General features: G+C 41.2%; 1 protein-coding gene across 1 annotated transcript in view; it reads left to right on the forward strand.

The window, feature by feature from the left end:
* LOC127634802 (uncharacterized) overlaps nucleotides 1-18197 on the forward strand; it is a 51072-nt gene that overhangs the window by 23464 nt on the left and 9411 nt on the right. The window lies entirely within an intron of this gene.

An 18197-nucleotide genomic window follows, 5' to 3' on the forward strand; every position in this document is an offset into this window, starting at 1 on the left:
TATATATATATATATATATATATATATATATACACACACACAGTATACACATATATATATAATGAAAAATACAATTTTGATCATTAAATTAAATTTGTATTATTTATTTATAAATTAATAAAAAATATTTTAAAAACATTGTATTCTATATATATATATATATATATATATATATATATATATATATATATATATATATATATATATATATATACAGTATATTGCATTACATGGGCTATTGTGCCGCCATGGTACTGTAGTCACTAGTTAAATATTATTACAAAAAACTGATATAATTAAACTATACACCTATTAAAAAACAAGTTCTACCACTTCACATTTGTATTCATTTGGAGCACAGTATCATTTCTGCCTCACGCTGAGTGTGTAAATATGTAAATGGACTCTGGTGATGTAAGAGGGTGTTGACAGCACATTGCAGTGTGTGTACAGTATGTCAGTGTAAACAGAACAGCGATGGCTCGTGCTGCATGTGTGTGTGTGTGTGCATGTCTCAGGAGAGCCGGGCTGGGATCGACCTCTGCCTGTCTTGCTGTGCAGTTTTGAAAAGTGTTGAAATCAGGAGAATAGTGAAGCATTTTCTTGGCAAACAGTGTTGTGTCTCTCTTCCTCTTCCTCTGTCTCTGTGCTGGACTGAAGAGCACATGTTTGGCAGGGACCTACGATTAAGCTGTATTATTCTCTACTGATCACTGCTGCAGGGCTGGCAGAGTAAAGAGGTTCACTTTACAACTCTAGCAGTCTGTAGTATGAGATATTTCCCTCAAAAATCAAGGCTGTTTGAGTATAGTCAACAAGAAAAAGGAATGTATTAATAATAATAATAATTATTATTATTATATAATAAGTTTTATTGCAATCTAGTATTCAATTTAAGGGGTCAAAAATAATTATATTCAAATGATTGGTGTTAAAATGTCTATATAAGTAAAACTACTCATTTATATTATGTTCTATTACAAAATAAAAGGATTATAAAGGTATCAAAATCTAATAGAAACAAAAAACATTTACAAAAATTATAAAATTATTTTATTTTATTATTAAAATGTTTTAAGTTATTTTTAAATATGCTACGTTAAGGTGTACACAAATTAAGCTGAGTTTATATTAAAGTACTATTAATATTGTATTCATATTTGCAAAAGTTTCACAGCAAAACAACACTAATGTGATGTATTAGTGTCATTTAAAATCTAATTTAAAACATGATGTTGAGCAAAACAGCTTCCATATAAAAATGCAAGCTTTTCAGAAAGTCTCATCACAACCAATTTCAATCACAAATATTCAAGGTTAATATTTCATAACTATGTTTAATTTCTTTATATGCGTAATTGTATAAAATATGTATATATGCAGATTTCATATAAACTCAGCAAAAAAGAAACGTCCCTTTTTCAGGACATTTAAAGATAATTTTGTAAAAATACAAATAAATTTACTGATCTTTATTGTAAAGGGTTTAAAAAAAAATTCCATGCTTGTTCAATGAACCATAAACAATTCATGAACATGCACCTGTGGAACAGTTGTTCAGATGGTAGGCAATTAAGGTCACAGTTATAAAAACTTAGGACACTATGGAGACCTTTCTACTGACTCTGAAAAACACCAAAATGAAGATGCCCAGAGTCCCTGCCCATCTGTGTGAATGTGCCTTAGGCATGGAGGCATGAGGACTGCAGATGTGGCCAGGGCAATAAATTGCAATGTCCGTACAGTGAGACACCTAAGACAGCGCTACAGGGAGACAGGAAGGACAGCTGATCATCCTCGCAGTGGCTGACCATGTGTAACATCACTTGTACAGGATTGGTACATCTGAAATATCACAACTGTGGGATAGGTATAGGATGGCAACAACTGCCCGAATTACACCAGGAACACACAATCCCTCCATCAGTGTTCAGACTGTCCACAATAGGCTGAGAGAGGCTGGACTGAGGGCTTGTAGGTCTGTTGTAAGGCAGGCCCTTTTCAGACATCACCAGTGACAACATCACCTATGGACACAAACCCACCTTCACTGGACCAGAGAGGACTGGCAAAAAGTGCTCTTCACTGATGAGTTGTGATTTTGTCTGACCAGGGGTGATGGTCGGACTCACGTTTATCGTCAAAGGAATGAGCATTACACCGAGGCCTGTACACTGGAGCGGGATCGATTTGGAGGTGGAGGGTCAGTCATGGTCTGGGTTGGTGTGTAACAGCATCATCGGACTGAGATTGTTGTCATTGCAGGCTCTCTCAATACTGTGCGTTACAGGGAAGACATCCTCCTCCCTCATGTGGTACCCTTCCTGCAGGCTCATCCTGACACGAGACAGCAAGACAGGAATGTCAGTGATCTGCCATGGCCAGCGAAGAGCCCAGATTTCAATCCCTTTGAGCATGTCTGGGACCTGTTGGATCGGAGGGTAAGGGCTAGTGCCATTCCCCCAAGAAATTTCTGGGAACTTCCAAGTGCCATGGTGGAAGAGTGGGGTAACATCTCAAAGCAAGAACTGGCAAATCTGGAGCAGTCCATGAGGAGGAGATGCACTGTACTTAATGCCAGATACTGACTTTTTGACCCCACCTTTGTTCAGGGACACATTATTCCATTTCTGTTAGACACATGTCAATGAAACTTGTTCAATTTATTATCTTTTTATGTTCATACAAATATTTACACATGTTAAATTTGCTGAAAATAAAAGCAGTTGAAAGTGAGAGGACATTTCTTTATATATATATATATATATATATATATATATATATATATATATATATATATATATATATATATGCAGATTTAAATATCCCAAAAATTTATAAATTAGTAACTCAGTTTAATAATATTAAAAATATGAAGTCATATTAATATATACTAAATAAGCTTAATATTATATATGCACAATTCAACAAAGTGTTTTAAGGGTTAAAAAAACATATAATGTTATACTCTTTTTGTTTGTCACACCTTCTTTAATATAACCATGATTTTGACATCTACAATATAGTTTAATGCCTAGAATTAAGTATATACAAGATATAAAATCTTTCTCTCAGTCTCTTTCTCAAGCACACATGTTTTCATTCATAAAGGCCTTATGGATCTACATTCCATTCTGTTCTATGCACAGATCAAATACTGAACAAAATGCACTTCAAACACACCAACAGCTGTATATTCTGTGTGACACATCCGTAGATCTTTTATATCTGATATCCTGTCATATAACAATGCTTTATCCAAACTAGAGAAACTATGAAGAGCTACTAAAGATTCTTCACATTTCGAGCTAAAATGGAGAGGGGATATTCATTTTGTCTTCTGTTAAGCGTTTGAGACTTCACACAATGAAAGATGGTTAGACAGTGCCCCCTAGCTGCAGCAGTCAGATGCTCAGACGTCTGGGAGCCAGGCCTGGTCCTGGCGCTGCAGAATTTTAATAGAAACCAAGCATGAAAGGGAGAATTCTTTAAATGCTTCATCAAGTGTGACCAACCAGCATCAGCAGTAACCCATGTTATACAGGCCACAGTTATGACCCCCTCAAAGGGCTGCCCCAGAGGAGGCGGGCGACAGGGAGGGCTACACACCCTCAGAAGTTTCCCTCCTCTCCCTTGAAGAATGGCCAGGCTGTCCCAGCAGGAGACGCACAGGGCCTGCTTTGAAATTACACCTTTACGATCCCCTGTGTTGTGGATGGAGCGTGGTTTGCAGATGACATAGAAAGAGCCACCACAACAATTTCTGGATGTTCACAAACAAAAGAGAGAGAGAGAGAGAGAGAGAGAGAGAGAGAGAGAGAGAGAGAGAGAGAGAGAGAGAGAGAGAGAGAGGCCTTATAACTAATGTCAAAATATCATCCACTATCACAGAAACAAATTCTTCTCCGAGCTGATAATGACTGCTGTGGACCTCCCGTCTGTTACTTGGGAGTCTGTTCAGATTTGAGGGCTTGAAAATGACAATACTAATAGGCTACTTAATGTGCTACTTAATGTTCCGCATAAGAACATTCTCTGCCTACTTACAATGATCAGCAGATTCAGAATTGGCACTTCAAGGTAACCTTCCCCCCCCAGTACCTGGATGGGAGACCTCATGGGGAAAAACTAAGGTTGCTGCTGGAAGAGGTATTAGGGAGGCCAGCAGGGGGTGCTCACCCTGTGGTCTGTGTGGGCCTTAATGCCCCAGTATAGTGATGGGGACACTATACTGTAAAAATGCACCGTCCTTTGGATGAGACATTAAACCGAGGTCCTGATTCTCTCTGGTCATTAAAAATTCCAGGGCACTTCTCGTAAAGAGCAGGGGTGTAACCCCGTGTCCTGTCCAAATTTCCCCCATTGGACCTTACCAGTCATGGCCTTCTAATAATCCCCATCCATGAATTGGCTACATCACTCTACTCTACTCTCCACCAATAGCTGGTGTGTGGTGGGCGTTCCGGCGTACTATGGATGCTGTTGCATCATCCAGGTGGATGCTGCACACTAGTGGTGGTTGAGGAGATTCCCCCTGTACTGTGTAAAGCACTTTGAGTGCCTACAAAAGCGCTATATAAATGTAAGGAATTATTATTATTATTTAAAGAACACCACACGATACACAAGATTCTCTGAAAATAAGTCTTAAAGGAATGTTCCGGCATTTGTGGGATGATGTTGATTACCACCAAAAAATTGTGTGACTTATCCCTCAAAAAAAAAGAAAAAAAAAGAGCCAAAATTCGGTGTTACAGTGAGGCACTTACAATGAAAGTGAATGGTGGCATATCAATAAACATTGAGACACTCATTGTTTCAAACATTTAGCCACAAGACAAAAGGCTTGTTAACATGTCTTTAGTGTGATAAAATCGCTAATTACACGGCTCTCTGGAACACTCAAATATGATTGGTCAATGGCGCCATCTAGTGGTCTGATATTTCTCAGAAACAATCGCACATGCATGTATCACACTGCTCAGCCATCTATACTGTTTTTCGGATCACTGTGCGACCTCTATAAGAAAGCTAATTTTATTTTTCCTCAAATCAATGTATCATGTACATTTATTAATTCATTTGGCAAGTTTTCTTGTAATAAGATGCATAATTTGTATGTCAGACATTTATTAATTACAAAAAAAAAAAAAAAAAACACCAACAGAACTTCATAATTGCCATGATGACGTAACACTGTAAAGCCTAAAACAACCACACAAATGACACAAATTATTTAAACAACTACAGCTTAATTAATTAAAAACAGAAGAATTAATGTAAGTGCTTTTATGAAATTATAAGCTTTACATTTCTGCCTTTAAAACTTCCAAAATTTGGTCCCCTTCTCTACTATTGTACGTGCCTTACGATCCTTTACAACCTTTATTTTTTTTTTTTTTTTTAAGTAAAGAGGAATAAGTCAAAATTAATTTATGTGATGATCAATAGGCTTGGGAAAGATGCCTTGTTCATGCACCGAAAATCATAACATTTTCGGATAATTTTTTCAGATATACTGCAAATAAGGCAAGTGCACAGTATTTTTTGTCTCTTCATGCATATTTCTCAACACAACATTTATAAAGTTTGAGCGGCAGGGTAAATGAAAGGAGGTCCCACACCGGACGCATCTAGCGGACAACATGGAGCATTCTAAAATTAGAAACAATTATTTTCTTTGAGCGCCGCCACCGCTCATTGTCTGTCTTGGCTGCCCAGCTACGACTCAAACGTTCTGCAGCCCTACGGAGTGCAATTACGAATGTTTTCCATTAAATTTGACTTCATTATCAAAGGGCATAGTTTATTTACTCTAGCATCACTGGTTGATATATTGTGTACATTTATCTTTCATATAGCCTACACAATCTATTTTCAGTTACAAGTATGTCTTTTTGTGGTTTGGCAGCTTGAATGAAACCTATTCAAGGCTACATACAGAGAAATTTCATAATAACCGTCTCCATTTCTAATCGTTCAGATTGCGCAGATACACCAGTTCCCTTTACAAAAGGCTTCACTACAATGTTGCGCTGCTAAGCGCTAGGGGAACAATCTTGCATTGTGAGCAGCTGTGAATTTGTGTGAAACACGTCAATGAACATTGACCTGAATTTATAGCCTCGGCTGGTGAAGATCATTAGATGCACCTGTGGCCAGGCTATAAAATAGAGGCGTCACCAGCGTGTCGACAGATATTTTTCATTCAGAGCATACTATGCTGTGTGTCTCACAACCTGCTAGAAAACTTTCTTCCCTCTTTGTTAGGAGTTAGAAATCGTTAGGCAGTGCGCAGAACTTTCTTTCTTTCTCTCTCTACTCTGAAAGAGTATATATATATATATATAAAAGAAAAAAGAGAAAAAAAGAGAAAATGACGGAGAAACAGAGCAAATGATGCGTGTTTCCTTGTCAACGTCTCATGACGAACAAGGACACGCATGAGTTTTGCTTTGTTTGTTTGGGGGAAGAGCACGCGGCTCTCGCGTTGGGGCGGGGCCTTCTTTCGGTCGGGATGCTTCGCGCTCGCCTCGCTTCCGAGAGCCAGCACCCGCACTTCATTCGTGGGGCTCTCGTATGGATCTGGCTGAGGAGCGAGAGACGGGTGCGTCCCTTTCGCGCGCTCTCTCCCCAGATCCGGCTGGTCCTTCTGGTGTTCTTGAAGCGCGCTCTGGCGCCTCTTCAGTTCAGGAGGGGGACCTCGATTCCCTTAGGTCTATAGATTTCGAGTTACCACATCAGAGCACTCAAAGCAGGATGCAAAATCCTCTGAGGAGTTACTCGATGTGGTTACTCATGCTGTGGCCAGACTTCAATTAGACTGGCTACGTGACCAAGAAACCCCCAAACGCTCCAAATTAGACGATAGATTTCTGTCTGATGGCCAAGGGAAGGGAACACCTCATCAGTCCCTTCCCTTCTTTGATGACCTCCACGATGAGCTTGCTCGTTCGTGGAGGAACCCTTATACCTCGCGCGTTCACGTGCCCTCGACGTCGTTATATTCGACTATCGTGGGTGCTGAGGCGCGAGGGTATTCGAGGATGCCGCCGGTCGAAGAGACACTTGCGGGTTATCTCTCGCCGGGTTCGGCATCGTCCTTGAAAAACCTGCTCTCCCTCTAAGCCATGCAGGACTACCTCCATGCTAGTGGGGAGGGCTTATCAAGCGGCAGGTCAGGCTGGTGCTGCGCTGCACACCATGGCTGTGTTACAGGCGTACCAGGCTGACCTGCTAAAAGATCTGAGTGCGGGTAAAACTCTCGACGAAGAGGCCTTTTCAGAGCTTCGTGGAGCTACGGATTTGTCTCTCCGCGCGACCAAGCAGTCAGCCCGTGCCATTGGCCGGTCTATGTCCGCTTTAGTCAGCACGGAGAGGCATTTATGGCTTAACCTGTCAGGCATCCGAGATAGGGACAGAGTTTTCCTAATCGACGCCCCGGTTTCGCCTTCTGGTCTCTTCGGAGATGCCATGAATACGGTTATCTCCAGATTCCAGGAGGCGAAAAGCCACGAGGAAGCCTTTGGGCAGTTTCTTCCTCGCCGCACTCATGGGGCGGGGCCGTCGGCCACCCAGTCTCGCCCCGCCTCTGCTAGGAGAGAGGCTCAAAAACAGAGCGTGGCGAGTCGTGCTCCCCCTCGTAGGGACTGGGGACAGGCTCGTCAGCCCTCAGCAGCCGCCCAAGAAGGACCTCAGGGCTGTGATCTCTAAAAGAAAGAAGCCCTGACGTTCTTGTGCCCAACTTTGTGAGGGTAGTTCCCTTCGGGACGGGGCACGTGTATCATCCACTTCGGCCCTCCCGATACCCTCACGAAACCTCTTCACTCCCGCCGCCTTTGGTGTTTCGGGTGATAGAGGCTTCCAACGAAGAGTTGGGTGTACCATTGCTTCCTGCCTTAGTCCAGGACACGGAACACTCAACACCCCCTCAACAGGAAGTGTTGAAATTAGTACCCATCTCAGAGAACCTGGCAGCGTGGAAACTTCTGCCAGGTATTTCTATGTGGGTTCTAAAGACAGTAGAAAAAGGCTACAGAATTCAATTCGCTCGCCGCCCTCCGCGTTTCAACGGCGTGGTTCCCACTACTGTAAGACCGGAGCAGGCATGTCTACTGTGGAAAGAACTGCAGAATCTCTTGGCAAAAGGGGCCATAGAACATGTTCCCCCTCCAGAGAAAGAGTCAGGCTATTACAGCAGATACTTCCTGGTTCCCAAGAAGGGTGGGGGGTTGCGTCCAATTCTAGATCTTCGAGGCTTGAACCGCTCAGTCAGGGTGCTCAAGTTCAAGATGCTAACTGTCAAGTCGGTCGTGTCTCAGATCCAACGTTACGATTGGCTGGTCACGATCAATCTCATGGATGCATATTTCCATATTGGAATTCTGCCACAGCACAGGAAGTTCCTGAGGTTCGCTTTCGGGGACCGAAGCCTTCCAGTATCAGGTTCTTCCATTCGGCCTAGCCCTATCACCCCGCACATTCACGAAATGCATGGATGCAGCACTGGCTCCTTTGCGACTCCAGGGCATCCTCATTCTGAATTATTTAGGCGACTGGCTGATACTAGCACAATCTCAAGAACTGGCAGTACAGCACAGGGATATCGTCTTGGCTCATCTAGGTTCTCTGGGTCTGAGACTCAACGTCCAGAAGAGCGTTCTTGCTCCAACCCAGGAAATTACCTATCTAGGGATTATATGGAACTCGTTCACGATGCGGGCACGGTTGTCTCCCGCTCGTGTCAGCTCCATCCTGAACTCCCTGAGCAATCTCAGGCTAGGTCAAAGTTGCACTGTTCTTCAGTATCAACGAATACTAGGTCTCATGGCGTCTGCGTCCACGGTTATTCCTTTGGGCCTTCTCCATATGAGACCGTTTCAGCTGTGGCTAAAAGCCAGGGATTTCATCCAAGGGCCAGTCCCCTAAGGCAAATAAGGGTTACGCGCCGGCGCTTCATTCCCTTTCTATGTGGCTCAGACCCCGGTTCCTTACCTTGGGTCCCACTCTCGGTGCGTCATGTCGCTCGCAGGATGCTAACGACAGACGCCTCCCTGACGGGTTGGGGTGCGATCTTAAGTGGTCGTCCAGCCCAAGGGGAATGGGAGGGTCATCAGCTCGATTGGCACATCAACTGCCTCGAGCTGATGGCGTATTTCTGGCCCTGAAATACTTCCTCCAACATCTCAGAGGCTGCCATGTCCTTGTGCGGGTGGACAACACAGCAGCAGTCTCCTACATAAACCGTCAAGGAGGTCTACGCTCTCGCCACCTGAATTTGCTGGCACGTCGGATTCTCCTTTGGGCCCAGGGCAGCTCCTGTCACTCAGGGCAATTTACATCCCTGGACACCTAAATGTGGGAGCAGATTTGCTGTCCAGACAGAACATACCGAGGGCGAGTGGAAACTCCACCCGAGGTAGTACAACAAATTTGGGAGAGATTTTACAGAGCAGAAGTGGACCTCTTAGCCTCTCAAGAGACTGCGTAATGTCCCTCTACTTCTCTCTGAGTCACCCAGCCCCCTGGGTCTGGGCGTGATGGCGCATACATGGCCCAGAATGTGTCTGTATGCCTTTCCCCGGTTTCTCTGCTCCAGGGAGTCTTAGCCAGAGTTCAGCCAGCAAGGGTCTTGCCTCTTACTGATAGCGCCTCACTGGCCGAACAGGATTTGGTTCTCAGAAATTATATCTCTCCTCGATGGCTCGCCTTGGGCGATTCCGGACAGGAGGGACCTTCTGTCTCAGGCACAGGGGACGATATTTCATCCCGGCCCGAATTGTGGAAACTTCATGTTTGGCCCCTGAAGGGTACCAACTGAGGAACACAGGGCTGTCACCTGAAGTTATTGAGACCATTCTTAGTGCTAGGGCTCCCTCCACCAGAAGAATCTACACCAATAAATGGGGTGTCTTCGAAAGGTGGTGCAGTTTACATGGTGCAGATCCAGTTCACTGCCAAATTGTTTCAGTTCTGGACTTTCTGCAGGAAAAACTGTCAGCAGGCATATGCCCCGCTACTCTTAGGGTTTATGTGGCCGCCATTTCGGCTTGCCACGCCTTGATGGACGAGGCCTTTGGGGAGGCACCCTCTTCTCGCTTCGCTTCATTCGGTGGAGCCAGGCGACTGAGGCCCCCTGTTAGGACCAGAACTCCCTCATGGGACTTAGCAATAGTCCTGGAGGGTCTGGCCGAAACCCCTTTGAACCTCTAGATTCAGCGTCTGATAGACTTCTGACTCTCAAGCTGGTTTTTCTTGTGGCGATTACCTCTCTTAAGAGAATCGGGGATCTACAGGCTCTGTCTGTTTTGCCGGACTGTTTAGAGTTTGCCCCAGGTATGGCCAAAGCTATCCTGCATCCTCATCCTGACTACCTTCCTAAGGTGTCTTTTTCGACACTACACCCTGTCACTCTGGAAGCCTTCTGCTCCCCGCCGTTTTTAACGCCGGAGCAGGAAAGTCTTCACGGACTCTGCCCAGTCCGTGCCCTTCAAACTTATGTCCACCGCACTAGCCAGTGGCGTAAGTCTGGGCAATTGTTTGTCTGCTTTGGGGGCCGCAACAGGGGGGCAGCCGCTACCAAGCAGACTATGTCACATTGGGTGAGGGATGCTATTGCCCTGGCCTATGAGGCGCGCGGTCAAGCTTCGCCAGTAGGTGTCAGGGCTCACTCCACCAGAGGGGTCGCCGCCTCTAAAGCCTTGGCTAGAGGGGTCCCTCTGCAGCAGGTTTGTGATGCGGCAGGCTGGTCCTCTCTGCACACATTCATAAAATTTTATAGTTTGGATGTTCATGCTACTCCGGGCTCTTACGTCCTTGAGTCGACATCCCAAGCTCATGCCTGAACGGGTTTGTGACGCGGCAGGCTGGTCCTCTCCGCGCACATTCTTTGGTTTTTTATGGCAGGCTCGTGCCTGAACACATTCGTGATGCGGCAGGCTGGTCCTTTCCGCACACGTTCATCAGTCTTCATGGGTTAGATGTTTCTGCTACTCCGGATTCTTACGTCCTTGAGTCGACATCCCAAACTCATGCCTGAACAAGTTTGTGACGCGGCAGGCTGGTCCTCTCCACGCACATTCTTCAGTTTTTATGACAGACTCATGCCTGAACAAGTTTGTGATGCTGCAGGCTGGTCCTCTCCGCACACATTCATCAGATTCTATAGTTTGGATGTTCATGCTACTCCGGGCTCCTATGCCCTTGAGTCGACATCTCAGCTCATGACTGAACAAGTTTATGATGCGGCAGGCTGGTCCTCTCCACTCACATTCATCAGTTTTTATGACAAGTTTGTGTTGCGATAGGGTTCTCTTCGCACACATTCATCGAACTTTATGGGTTAGATGCTTTGCTACTCCGGACTCTTATGTCCTTGAGTCGACATCTCAGCTCATGCCTGAACAAGTTTGTGATGCGGCAGGCTGATCCTCTCCGCACACATTCATCAAAAATGAATGGCTTGGATGTTTATGCTACTCCGGGCTCCTATGCCCTTGAGCCGACATCTCAAGCTCATGTCTGAGATCTCTCGTGTTTTTGTGAGTACACTGCACAACCGTAGGGGTCCGGACAGCCCCAAGTGCAGCGGCGTGGGTATTGCGTTCCCCTAGCGCTTAGCAGCGCAACATTGTAGTGAAGCCTTTTGTAAAGGGAACGTCTCGGGTTACATGTGTAACCCTTGTTCCCTGAAAAAGGCGGAACGAGATGTTGCGCTGCTTTGCCGCACTGGGACGTCCCAGGACTGCTCTTCAGAAAAAGGTATCTGTCGACACGCTGGTGACGCCTCTATTTTATAGCCTGGCCACAGGTGCATCTAATGATCTTCACCAGCCGAGGCTATAAATTCAGGTCAATGTTCATTGACGTGTTTCACACAAATTCACAGCTGCTCACAATGCAAGATTGTTCCCCTAGCGCTTAGCAGCGCAACATCTCGTTCCGCCTTTTTCAGGGAACAAGGGTTACACATGTAACCCGAGACGTTTCATACATTAACAAACTCATAAAAGTCTCTCTGTTCATTCTTAAAGAAGTACAAAAACCTTTGTATCGTTTGTGTGTACAGTGAATAGAATTACAGCTTTGAACTGACACCTGCACAGATTTGACGCGTCCTTCAGTATAAATTAGGGTAAATGTTATATCAACCCCTTGTGGTCTCCCAAAGCTATTATGCCAGACTACATTAAACGGAAGGCCATGTTGATTAACTGGCCGGTATTGAGCATTTTTTCTGAGATTATTGGCATGAGCCAATAATTGTGTATGCAGATGAACAGAAGTATTACCTCCCCCTTGTGTTTCAAAATATACTAATGTCAATAGAAAAAAGAGGATAATGAGTAAATATTGTCTAAAATAATTGTCCAAAATAAAAAAAAAGCTGTTTATTATTGACTACATAAAATGTTTTAAATTCCTGAACCATGAGATCATCGTGTGCAATGACTAAAGTTTGATTTCGAGGTCATTTGATGTATTATTTAAATAAAATATTGTAAATTAATGTAGCTAATGAGAATATCTTATATTATCACATTTAATTTGAGACAAAATATTTATGTAATAAAAAGTAATTTTCAGTTTCGTTCAAGGCGATTAAATCAAATGTTTTTCAATAACTGTCCAATAGGTGAAAGGATAGTATTTAAAACTCGTTGTTTTTTTAAGTGGGGGAAACAGATTTGTCATAAAGATTTTTTCACATTAACCGATCCAATCACAGTGGAGATTCATTGTTTATAGAAGACTTCAGATGTTATGAAATGGCAAATGTGCACCCTTTTCTGAAATATTTTATATTTTGAATAAACTGTATTTTAAATTGTTTCACAAAAACAAGTCATCCACTAGTTTAGATGTTTTATTAATTTATTTATTCATTTTTAAGACAAAGTTTAAGAATACAAATGAGTTTTTTGCAGTACAGCTCCTCTCTCACACTGTTTATTGATATGTATTGCACAGGCAAGAAGGAAACATGCTCACCAACTTTAATTAGCATTAAGATCTGGGAAATGTTGACAGCATTGATAGCGCACAGGGTCTTGGGCATCACTACTGGTGGTTTGTGGCAAAACGAAAGAACAGATCGTGATGTGGTGGGCTTGTGGTGTTTGTGCAGAGGTGAATAAATCACTCCCAGTGCTGGTGACAGGGCTTCCCCCTCCATCCGTCTGAGCAGGACAGGGAGAAGCAGAGCACTGAACTTCTAACCTTACGTTCTGAAATCATTTCTAGCCACAGATGACAATCGGTAACCGCTTTTTGACAGTGTGCTCCTGACGGCCGGCTGCAAGGTCCCATGCCGCAGCGGGTCCCCTGCAGTCGCCAAGCCCTTTGCAAAGGCGATCTGCTGTTGGCTTGTTTTCTTTCCATCGACTTTGGCAGACACTGAGGAGTTGGTGTATTTTGATACTCTCCCCACTTCATTTGTACCTGTCCTTGTGAATGGATTTTCCCAGCCACTTTTTCATTCCGCCATCACATTTTATCTACGCCAGCAATTTCCTTTTTTTTTTTTTTGAGAGTTGCAGAAACATCCAATCCTGGTCATAACTGGGTTCTTTTATATTTATTTTCAGCATTTGCCTTCCAGCAAAATAATACAAACCCAATGTTCACTTGAGTGGTGCTTGCCCGTGAAAAAGATGCCACTGCGATGCTTGGGTTTTCTGGGTATTTGCCAGGGTGTTGCTTTATGACTGCTAAGGTTTTCAGAGCAGTTAGGTTGGTGGTTACTAGTGTGTTTTGAGTGGTTGCTAGGCAATTTATTTTTGGCTCAACTCAAATGAGGCCACCCCAATGACTTTATGATATTCGGTTCGCTACAAATATGAGAGAACAGGCTAGTTGCTACACAGGGAAGTTATTATGAGGACTACATATCAGTCAAAAGTCCATCTACGCAAAAGTTTGTTTGCTGTAGCAGAGGTTTTGAATGTTGGTTTCAAACACCATGTTTAAATCCCTCTTAAATTATATTTTTTGGTAACACTTTACAATAATATTCCCTTTGTTAAGGGTTTATAAAGGAGTTCATAAATGACTAATAATGTATTTACAAACGCATTGCAATTGATTGATATGTGCTTAAAATAATACATTTTATGCAATGCTTGCCAAACAGTGAGACATTTTAACTCACATGTTATAAATACTTAATAACACTTTTTCAACATTAGTAACCTATGAAAATACACCTTAATGTAAAGTGTACACATATGAAGAATTTACAGTATAAAGGAGTTTCAAACATCTGTACATAAAGTTCAGTATGGTTCATAGGTCATCAGGCTTTATTATATGATCATTCCTCGACATCATTTAAACATTACAAGAAATGTGACATCACAAGTGAGTAAAGACACTACAGTCATGAATAGAAAGACAAAGCGGACTGTAGCACATTGACATAATCTCTACTTTAATCTCAGTATAACAGTCTATTTTGATGCATTTTGACATAAACACAAATAAGGACATCTAATGTTATTTTTTATATTTATGTTTTGCATAATTATTTAGGTATGAATATGTGTATTTATTAAGCATTTATAACATAAATTAAAATGCTCACTACTTGTCATGAATTGCGTAAAACTCACCATTATTCATGTTGTTATAACTGCACATAAGTTACTTAAAATGTATTTGTAAATGATTTATTAGTCATTAATAAAGCCCTTTATAAGCCCTTTACAAGAGAAGCATTAATGTAATGTTTAACTGCTATTTTTGTTAACTATCATTATGTTTGTGTTAAAGGTAAATGTCAAATATATTTAGGTGGCAGATTTTTTATTACAATGCTACTAACTAAATAAATAAATACATTTACATTTAAATAGCTTTTCATTGATTATGTAACTATGCAAGAAGAAATAAAACATATTGCTACTTATTTTGTAATTAATGACATCTGACAGCTCATTATGCAGCTTATCAAAAGACTACATGCCAAATAAATAAATAAATGGACATGAAACATTTATTTGAAATTATTATTATTATAATTGTTTAAGCTTACTTGTAGAGAAGGCACAGTGATCCGAGAAGCAGGAGAGACGGCTCTCAGAACCCGGATGAGTGGTCTGATACGTGGATGTGCGGTTGTTACTGAGCAAAATCAGACCACTAGATGGCACCATTGACCAATCAGAATCGAGTGTTCCAGAGAGCTGTGTGATAAGAAAAATAATAGAACACCTTTCCTTAACAAGCAATTTGAGGGAGCATTCATGTTTGTATCCTAAACAGTGTGGGAGCTACAAACCACAGTTGTACACATAAGCCCTAACCCATGAACAATAGTAATAGTAATAGTAATAGTAATAGTTGTGCTTGTTTAACAAGCACCACTAATCATTTGACAATCTTGACCTGTGAACTTGATCAACTTAAATATTTAGCACAGCCCCATCATCGCCTGTGCCTTCTGCACACAGCCGTGAATACTGTCTTTGTGCTGTAAGCATTTTGTGTATGTATTTGGCGAGGCTGTTGGCCCCTTCTCCATTCAGCAAACTTCACACCGATCTCAGCCTAGTTCTCACCCAAGAGGGACTCCTCCTCACAGGGCATAAATTAACCTCACAAAGAGTGGAGAAGGGGAAAAAAGACCAGCCAGGAAGTCATTTCATCTCCTATTAGCACATGTTCTTTCCTAACACAATGAGAAAAGAGTCACATCATTGAAGAAGAAGAAAATTGCATGTTTTTTTCACACCATAACGATATTTTCACACCCTTGTATAGTAATAAAACATTTGCCTGTTAATTTACCTGGGGACACTATATGTTATTTTAATGAGTGTCACCAGAGCCTTGGTTAATGTGTCTGTGTGTTTGGGTGGAAGAGGAACATCTTACAGTGGAGGTGATTCGACTTACAACATGCTTCGTCAAACCAACACACTGTCCTACTTCTAAAGTCATTACTCACGCAAATCAAAACAGAAATGCTCACAGTAGCTACGTTTACATGTAGGCTAATAATTCATTGCTAATCCAAATGATAGATAAATCGGAATGAAAAACATCCGTAACATGTAAACACTTCAAATGGGGGAAAAATATGGAAGCCAGATCCTGCCAAAGAATAATAAAAAAAGTCATTCTAATTTTATAATTAACATTTGTGACTTTATTTCATAATTGTATAATATAAACATACGATTGCATTATAAACTCACTTTCAAAATGACTTTCTAACAGTTTAGACTTTATTTCTCACAATTGCAACTTTATTTCGTGCAGTTTAGATTTTACTTCTCGCAATTGTGACTTTATTTCTCACAATTGCAGGTTTATTTCTTTATTATACAGTCACAAATGCATGATATAAACTGACAGTTTCTTGATATAAAATCGCAATTGTGTGATATAAACAAAATTTTTAGAAATAAAAAGTCTTGATTGCAAGAAAGTCACAATTACAACTTAGTCAACATTGTGTGATGTAAACTCTGTTACATTTTTTATAATCGCAATTTATCAACTTTATTATCACAATTGCGAGTTTATATCTCACAATTTCAACTTTATTTCTCGCAATTGCGACTTCCGTGATAAAAATGTAATTGCTTTTTTATCTCATAATTCTGACAAATAATCACATGTGGGATATAAACTCACCATTGAGAGTTATTTCTTGCAATCCAGACACTATGTCTCACAACTGTGAGATACAGTCACAACTGCGCTATATAAAGTCACCATTGCATTATTAAACTTAATTGTCAGTTCATATCTTGTAAATATGATAAATAAAGTCACAATTGTGAGATATAAAGTTGAAATCGCCTGATATAAACTCGCAATAGTGAGATATAAGGTCTATATATCCTCGCAATTGCTAGTTTGTTTCTTGCCATTTCAGCTACTCACGATTGCAACTTTATTTTGCACGATAAAAACTTTATATTTGATATCTTTTTATATTTAAAGCACAATTGAGATTCATTTCTCACAACTGAGATTTATTTCTTGCAATTGTGAGATATTAAAGCAGCAATTGCGTTATTTAAACTCGCCATTGTGTTATCTAAACTGCGTTATTTAAACTCGCCATTGTGTTATCTAAACTGCGTTATTTAAACTCGCCATTGTGTTATCTAAACTGCGTTATTTAAACTCGCCATTGTGTTATCTAAACTGCGCAATTGCAACTTGCGTGATTAAACTAAATTGCTATTTTATATCTCGTAATTCTGATAAATAATCACTATTGTGATATGAACTCGCAATTGAGACTTTACTGTATATCTCACAATTGAGAGAAATAAAGTCAAAATTGTGAGATATGAAGTCAGAATTACCTTTTTTAATATTTCTATTATTAATTAATTAAAGAAATAGTTACCCCCAAAATAAAAACTTTCTCATTTATTCCTTCTTGTGTCATTCCAAACCCATATGGCTTTCTTCCATGGAACACAAAAGGAGATGTTAGGCTAATGGTAGCCTCAGCTACCATTAAAGAAACAAAGATGCACTTAAAGTGAAATGTGACTAAGGCTAACATTCTGCCAAACATCTCCTTTTGTCCTTTTGTTTTCACAAAATAAAGACAGTCTAATGGTTTTGGGAAAACATGAGAATGAGTTAATAACTACAGAACTTTCACTAAATAGTAATTGTCATGTTAAACCTTTAAAATCAAATACTTTCACAATCAGAATAAAAAAATACATTGCACACATTCTCCCACTTATTGCTACGTACTGTCTTCCAGAGATGAGATCCAATTGAATGTGAGCAACGAAAATCTGTGTAAATACATAAAAACTGTCATTATCACACACAAAGAGTATATTACCTTTTGAGCTATGGAGATTTTGCAAGACTTTCACACTTAATTTGGTTGAAGTGATATTTTGACATGTAGAAAGCCTTATTGGTGTCACACCTCATTGTTGAAGTGTTTTACAAATGTTTTAATAGGCTTGGAAAAACATCGTAATGGCAGTTACAATTTCATTGTACACGGATGTGCACAGGACCATATGGCTGCGTACATATTTCCTCATTTCATACATGTTTCTTTTTGACATCAATAATTCCTCGACATCCAGTAGCGTCTGGATCACTTCCAAAGCAATTATAAAGTTGCCGTGGAAACCGAGGCTGCCTGCCAAAACCAAGCATACTGTCTGCGCTCGGCAAGAAAGAAGACACCAAGACAAAGAGAGAAC

The sequence above is a fragment of the Xyrauchen texanus genome, chromosome 42 (genome assembly GCF_025860055.1).
Source record: "Xyrauchen texanus isolate HMW12.3.18 chromosome 42, RBS_HiC_50CHRs, whole genome shotgun sequence".
In the NCBI taxonomy this organism is placed as follows: domain Eukaryota; kingdom Metazoa; phylum Chordata; class Actinopteri; order Cypriniformes; family Catostomidae; genus Xyrauchen; species Xyrauchen texanus.